Genomic DNA, 10,000 nt, shown 5'->3' with positions numbered 1-10,000 from the left:
GTTAATACACACACATCCTGTTAATACACACATCCTGTTAATACACACATCCTGTTAATACACAGGTTAATACACACATCCTGTTAATACACACATCCTGTTAATACACACACACATCCTGTTAATACACATCCTGTTAATACACACACATCCTGTTAATACACACACATCCTGTTAATACACATGTTAATACACACATCCTGTTAATACACACATCCTGTTAATACACACACATCCTGTTAATACACACACACATCCTGTTAATACACACATCCTGTTAATACACACATCCTGTTAATACACACATCCTGTTAATACACACACATCCTGTTAATACACACATCCTGTTAATACACACATCCTGTTAATACACACATCCTGTTAATACACACACATCCTGTTAATACACACATCCTGTTAATACACACATCCTGTTAATACACACACATCCTGTTAATACACACATCCTGTTAATACACACACATCCTGTTAACACACACATCCTGTTAATACACACACATCCTGTTAATACACACACACATCCTGTTAATACACACATCCTGTTAATACACACATCCTGTTAATACACACATCCTGTTAATACACACATCCTGTTAATACACACATCCTGTTAATACACACATCCTGTTAATACACACACACATCCTGTTAATACACACATCCTGTTAATACACACATCCTGTTAATACACACACATCCTGTTAACACACACATCCTGTTTATACACACATCCTGTTAATACACACACATCCTGTTAATACACACATCCTGTTAATACACACACATCCTGTTAATACACACATCCTGTTAATACACACATCCTGTTAATACACACATCCTGTTAATACACACATCCTGTTAATACACACACACATCCTGTTAATACACACATCCTGTTAATACACACATCCTGTTAATACACACATCCTGTTAATACACACACATCCTGTTAATACACACATCCTGTTAATACACACACATCCTGTTAATACACACATCCTGTTAATACACACACATCCTGTTAATACACACACATCCTGTTAATACACACATCCTGTTAATACACACACATCCTGTTAATACACACACACATCCTGTTAATACACACATCCTGTTAACACACACACATCCTGTTTATACACACACACATCCTGTTAATACACACATCCTGTTAATACACACACATCCTGTTAATACACACACATCCTGTTTATACACACATCCTGTTTATACACACATCCTGTTAATACACACATCCTGTTAATACACACACATCCTGTTAATACACACATCCTGTTAATACACACACACATCCTGTTAATACACACATCCTGTTAATACACACATCCTGTTAATACACACATCCTGTTAATACACACATCCTGTTAATACACACATCCTGTTAATACACACACATCCTGTTAATACACACACATCCTGTTAATACACACACATCCTGTTAATACACACATCCTGTTAATACACACATCCTGTTAATACACACATCCTGTTAATACACACATCCTGTTAATACACACACACATCCTGTTAATACACACATCCTGTTAATACACACACATCCTGTTAATACACACACATCCTGTTAATACACACATCCTGTTAATACACACATCCTGTTAATACACACATCCTGTTAATACACACACATCCTGTTAATACACACACACATCCTGTTAATACACACATCCTGTTAATACACACACATCCTGTTAATACACACATCCTGTTAATACACACACATCCTGTTAATACACACACACATCCTGTTAATACACACACATCCTGTTAATACACACATCCTGTTAATACACACACATCCTGTTAATACACACACATCCTGTTAATACACACATCCTGTTAATACACACACATCCTGTTAATACACACACACATCCTGTTAATACACACATCCTGTTACTACACACATCCTGTTAATACACACACATCCTGTTAATACACACACACATCCTGTTAATACACACATCCTGTTAATACACACATCCTGTTAATACACACATCCTGTTAATACACACATCCTGTTAATACACACATCCTGTTAATACACACACACATCCTGTTAATACACACACATCCTGTTAATACACACATCCTGTTAATACACACATCCTGTTTATACACACACACATCCTGTTAATACACACATCCTGTTAATACACACATCCTGTTAATACACACACACATCCTGTTAATACACACATCCTGTTAATACACACATCCTGTTAATACACACACATCCTGTTAATACACACATCCTGTTAATACACACACACATCCTGTTAATACACACACATCCTGTTAATACACACATCCTGTTAATACACACATCCTGTTAATACACACATCCTGTTAATACACACATCCTGTTAATACACACACATCCTGTTTATACACACATCCTGTTTATACACACATCCTGTTAATACACACATCCTGTTAATACACACATCCTGTTAATACACACATCCTGTTAATACACACATCCTGTTAATACACACATCCTGTTAATACACACATCCTGTTAATACACACATCCTGTTAATACACACACATCCTGTTAATACACACATCCTGTTAATACACACATCCTGTTAATACACACATCCTGTTAATACACACATCCTGTTAATACACACACATCCTGTTAATACACACATCCTGTTAATACACACATCCTGTTATACACCCCGACCACACATACACCCAGACCACACATACACCCTGACCACACAAACACCCTGACCACACATACACCCAGACCACACATACACCCTGACCACACATACACCCCGACCCCACATACACCCTGACCACACATACACCCCGACCACACATACACCCCGACCACACATACACCCTGACCACACATACACCCAGACCACACATACACCCAGACCACACATACACCCCGACCACACATACACCCCGACCACACATACACCCTGACCACACATACACCCCGACCACACATACACCCTGACCACACATACACCCCGACCACACATACACCCACACATACACCACCACATACACCCAGACCACACATACACCCCGACACATACACCCTGACCACACATACACCCCGACCACACATACACCCCGACCACACATACACCCCGACCACACATACACCCCGACCCCACATACACCCCGACCACACATACACCCTGACCACACATACACCCGACCACACATACACCCTGACCACACATACACCCCGACCACACATACACCCCGACCCCACATACACCCGACCACACATACACCCCGACCACACATACACCCTGACCACACATACACCCTGACCACACATACACCCACACATACACCCCGACCACACATACACCCAGACCACACATACACCCCGACACATACACCCCAACCACACATACACCCTGACCACACATACACCCCGACCACACATACACCCTGACCACACATACACCCTGACCACACATACACCCTGACCACACATACACCCAGACCACACATACACCCTGACCACACATACACCCCGACCCCACATACACCCCGACCACACATACACCCTGACCACACATACACCCTGACCACACATACACCCTGACCACACATACAGCCCAGACCACACATACACCCCGACCACACATACACCCTGACCACACATACACCCTGACCACACATACACCCTGACCACACATACACCCCGACCACACATACACCCCGACCCCACATACACCCCGACCCCACATGACCCACATACACCCCGACCACACATACACCCCGACCACACATACACCCCGACCCCACATACACCCCCGACCCCACATACACCCCGACCACACATACACCCTACACCCCGACCACACATACACCCTGACCACACATACACCCTGACCACACATACACCCCGACCACACATACACCCAGACCACACATACACCCTGACCACACATACACCATGACCACACATACACCCTGACCACACATACACCCACACATACACCCCGACCACACATACACCCAGACCACACATACACCTGACCACACATAAACCCCGACCACACATACACCCACACATACACCCCGACCACACATACACCCAGACCACACATACACCCAGACCACACATACACCCCGACCACACATACACCCCGACCACACATACACCCTGACCACACATACACCCTGACCACACATACACCCCGACCACACATACACCCACACATACACCCCGACCACACATACACCCTGACCACACATACACCCAGACCACACATACACACATACACCCCGACACATACACCCTGACCACACATACACCCTGACCACACATACACCCCGACCACACATACACCCCGACCACACATACACCCAGACCACACATACACCCAGACCACACATACACCCCGACCACATACACCCCGACCACACATACACCCTGACCACACATACACCCCGACCACACATACACCCCGACCCCACATACACCCCGACCACACATACACCCCGACCACACATACACCCTGACCACACATACACCCAGACCACACATACACCCACACATACACCCAGACCACACATACACCCTGACCCCACACATACACCCCGACCACACATACACCCAGACCACACATACACCCCGACCCCACATACACCCCGACCACACATACACCCTGACCACACACACCCACCACACATACACCCTGACCACACATACACCCTGACCACACATACACCCCGACCACACATACACCCTGACCACACATACACCCTGACCACACATACACCCACACATACATCCCGACCACACATACACCCAGACCACACATACACCCGACACATACACCCCGACCACACATACACCCTGACCACACATACACCCCGACCACACATACACCCTGACCACACATACACCCCACCATACATACACCCCGACCACACATACACCCTGACCACACATACACCCAGACCACACACACCCCGACACATACACCCCACCACACATACACCCTGACCACACATACACCCCAACCACACATACACCCGTACAACACAAACACCCTGACCACACATACATCCTGACCACACATACACCCAGACCACACATACACCTGACCACACATACACCCCGACCACACATACACCCACACATACACCCACCACATACACCCAGACCACACATACACCCTGACCACACATACACCCCGACCACACATACACCCACACATACACCCCGACCACATACACCCAGACCACACATACACCCAGACCACCATACACCCCGACCACACATACACCCCGACCACACATACACCCTGACCACACATACACCCTGACCACACATACACCCCGACCACACATACACCCACACATACACCCCGACCACACATACACCCAGACCACACATACACCCCGACACATACACCCAGACCACACATACACCCTGACCACACATACACCCCGACCACACATACACCCCGACCACACATACACCCTGACCACACATACACCCCGACCACACATACACCCTGACCACACATACACCCTGACCACACATACACCCACACATACACCCCCGACCACACATACACCCAGACCACACATACACCCTGACCACACATACACCCACACATACACCCTGGCCACATACACCCGACCACACATACACCCCGACCCCACATACACCCCGACCACACATACACCCTGACCACACATACACCCAGACCACACATACACCCTGACCACACATACACCCACACATACACCCCGACCCCACATACACCCCGACCACACATACACCCGACCACACATACACCCTGACCACACATACACCTGACCACACATACACCCTGACCACACATACACCCACACATACACCCTGACCACACATACACCCGACCACACATACACCTGACCACACATACACCCTGACCACACATACACCCACACATACACCTGACCACACATACACCTGACCACACATACACCCCCGACCACACATACACCCTGACCACACATACACCCCGACCACACATACACCCCGACCCACATACACCCCGACCCCACATACACCCTGACCACACATACACCCCGACCACACATACACCTGACCACACAAACACCCTGACCACACACCCTGACCACACATACACCCTGACCACACATACACCCCGACCACACATACACCCTGACCACACATACACCCTGACCACACATACACCCCGACCACACATACACCCTGACCACACAAACACCCTGACCACACATACACCCCGACCACACATACACCCGACCACACATACACCCTGACCACACATACACCCTGACCACACAAACACCCTGACCACACATACACCCCGACCACACATACACCCCGACCACACATACACCCCGACCACACATACACCCTGACCACACAAACACCCTGACCACACATACACCCTGACCACACATACACCCTGACCACACATACACCCTGACCACACATACACCCTGACCACACATACACCCACACATACACCCCGACCACACATACACCCACATACCACCCACCACACATACACCCAGACCACACATACACACATACACCCCGACCACACATACACCCTGACCACACATACACCCCGACCACACATACACCCTGACCACACATACACCCCGACCACACATACACCCCGACCACACATACACCCAGACCACACATACACCCTGACCACACATACACCCCGACCACACATACACCCCGACCACACATACACCCTGACCACACATACACCCTGACCCCACATACACCCCGACCACACATACACCCTGACCACACATACACCCCGACCACACATACACCCCGACCACACATACACCCTGACCACACATACACCCCGACCACACATACACCCCGACCACACATACACCCTGACCACACATACACCCTGACCACACATACACCCCGACCACACATACACCCTGACCACACAAACACCCTGACCACACATACACCCGACCACACATACACCCCGACCACACATACACCTGACCACACATACACCCTGACCACACAAACACCCTGACCACACATACACCCTGACCACACATACACCCCGACCACACATGACCACACATACACCCTGACCACACAAACACCCTGACCACACATACACCCTGACCACACATACACCCTGACCACACATACACCCTGACCACACATACACCCTGACCACACATACACCCACACATACACCCCGACCACACATACACCCACACATACACCCTGACCACACATACACCCAGACCACACATACACCCCGACACACATACACCCCGACCACACATACACCCTGACCACACATACACCCTGACCACACATACACCCCGACCTAAACCCCGACACATACACCCCAACCACACATACACCCTGACCACACATACACCCAGACCACACATACACCCCGACCCCACATACACATCGACCAACCTGACCACACATACACCCCGACCACACATACACCCAGACCACACATACACCCAGACCCCACATACACCCTGACCACACATACACATCGACCCCTTTATGTCTTGTAACATAATATAAAAGTTCCCCGATTTACGTTAACTATGAAGCCAGGATGCGGGACACACAACTCCTGTAACAACCCCCCAATACCTGAGCGAAGCAGCTGATCCGGTCTTCGCTGCCTCCCAGGTACCTCCCGAAGGGCTCAGAGAGCAGCGACCAGCGGCCGTCATCATGCGCCGTTAACACGAACCTGCAGTCTTTACCTCGACACTCGCTCTCCCCGGTAACGTTCCCGTCTTTATCCGTACCCAGATACCGTCCGAGGTGCGACCGGAGGAACACCACGCTGCCGCTCGAGTCTCCCGCCGTGTCACCGGTGTTCTGCTCCAACGTCCACATCTGTTTCTTCTTCAGACTCGGTGCGGAGGCGTTGATTTTAAAACCGAACGTTTCAGCAGTTAGATATTTATTCCCCGCGTTAATCAGCCCGAGTTGGATCTGCAGCACGTCACCGCCGCCGGTACAACAGCCATTAGAAGACATGATCCTTACCGAACCGTCCGTTCTGACCGGGGACCAGAGAGAGAGAGAGAAAAATAGTTGCTGTGTGCGTGTGCCAGGAGGCTCCGGTAAATGTAGTGCGTCGATTGAAATAAAAGAGGTTCTTTGTGCTGTGTGAGTTGGCGCGCCGCTGGCTCTGTCCCCTGACTACAGACAGACTCCGTGCTGCAGGGGATGGGATACAGGCGAGGAGGATGGGCGAGGGAACTGCAGCACACACACACACACATCACTTGCATGCAAATATCAACCCATCACTATGAATAGACAGTTACAAGTCGTTTATCAGGTAATCATTATCACATCTCTCAGGTTACAGATATGGATGGACAGAGAGACAGAGAGACAGAGAGAGAGACAGACACAGAGAGAGAGAGAGAGAGAGAGAGAGAGAGAGAGAGAGAGAGAGAGAGAGAGAGAGAGAGAGAGACAGATAGACAGAGAAAACATACGACATTATAAAATCCATGTACACAAACAACAAGTGTGCGGTTAAAATTGGCAAAAAAACACACACAATTCTTCACACAGGGTCGTGGGGTGAGACAGGGATGCAGCTTAAGCCCCACCCGCTTCAACATATATATCAACGAATTGGCGCGGGCACTAGAAAAGTCTGCAGCACCCGGCCTCCCCCTGCTAGAATCCGAAGTCAAATGTCTGCTGTTTGCTGATGATCTGGTGCTTCTGTCACCAACCAAGGAGGGCCTACAGCAGCACCTAGATACTCTGCACAGATTCTGTCAGACCTGGGCCCTGACAGTAAATCTCAGTAAGACCAAAATAATGGTGTTCCAAAAAGGTCCAGTCACCAGGACCACAAATACAAATTCCATCTAGACACTGTTGCCCTAGAGCACACAAAAACTATACATACCTTGGCCTAAACATCAGCGCCACAGGTAACTTCCACAAGGTGTGAGCGATCTGAGAGACAAGGCAAGAAGGGCATTCTATGCCATCAAAAGAAACATAAATTTCAACATACCAATTAGGATTGGCTAAAAATACTTGAATCAGTCATAGAGCCCATTGCCCTTTATGGTTGTGAGGTCTGGGGTCCGCTCACCAACCAAGACTTCACAAAATGGGACAAACACCAAATTGAGACTCTGCACGCAGAATTCTGCAAAAAATATCCTCTGTGTACAACGTAAAGCACCAAATAATGCATGCAGAGCAGAATTAGGCCGATACCCACTAATTATCAAAATCCAGAAAAGAGCCATTAAATTCTACAACCACCTAAAAGGAAGCGATTCCCAAACCTTCCATAACAAAGCCATCACAAACAGAGAGATGAACCTGGACAAGAGTCCCCTAAGCAAGCTGGTCCTGGGGCTCTGTTCACAAACACAAACACACCCTACAGAGCCCCAGGACAACAGCACAATTAGACCCAGCAAAATCATGAGAAAACAAAAAGATAATTACTTAACACATTGGAAAGAATTAACAAAAAAACAGAGCAAACTAGAATGCTATTTGGCCCTACACAGAGAGTACACAGCGGCAGAATACCTGACCACTGTGACTGACCCAAAATTAAGGAAAGCTTTGACTATGTACAGACTCAGTGAGCATAGCCTTGCTATTGAGAAAGGCCGCCGTAGGCAGACATGGCTCTCAAGAGAAGACAGGCTATGTGCTCACTGCCCACAAAATGAGGTGGAAACTGAGCTGCACTTCCTAACCTCCTGCCCAATGTATGACCATATTAGAGAGACATATTTCCCCCAGATCACACAGATCCACAAAGAATTCGAAAACATATCAATTTTGAAAAACTCCCATATCTACTGGGTGAAATTCCACAGTGTGTCATCACAGCAGCAAGATTTGTGACCTGTTGCCACGAGAAAGGGCAAAATCCAGTGAAGAACA

The 10,000-nt window shown here is 48.1% G+C and overlaps 1 pseudogene; it reads right to left on the bottom strand.

Moving 5' to 3' along the window:
• LOC127922052 (fascin-like) overlaps nt 1-8,364 on the bottom strand; it is a 14,866-nt pseudogene extending 6,502 nt beyond the window's left edge.
• Nucleotides 8,365-10,000: the final 1,636 nt, after the last annotated feature.

This window comes from Oncorhynchus keta, unplaced genomic scaffold (assembly GCF_023373465.1).
Source record: "Oncorhynchus keta strain PuntledgeMale-10-30-2019 unplaced genomic scaffold, Oket_V2 Un_contig_24448_pilon_pilon, whole genome shotgun sequence".
Lineage (NCBI taxonomy): Eukaryota > Metazoa > Chordata > Actinopteri > Salmoniformes > Salmonidae > Oncorhynchus > Oncorhynchus keta.
This window is presented reverse-complemented; position numbering and strand designations above follow the sequence as displayed.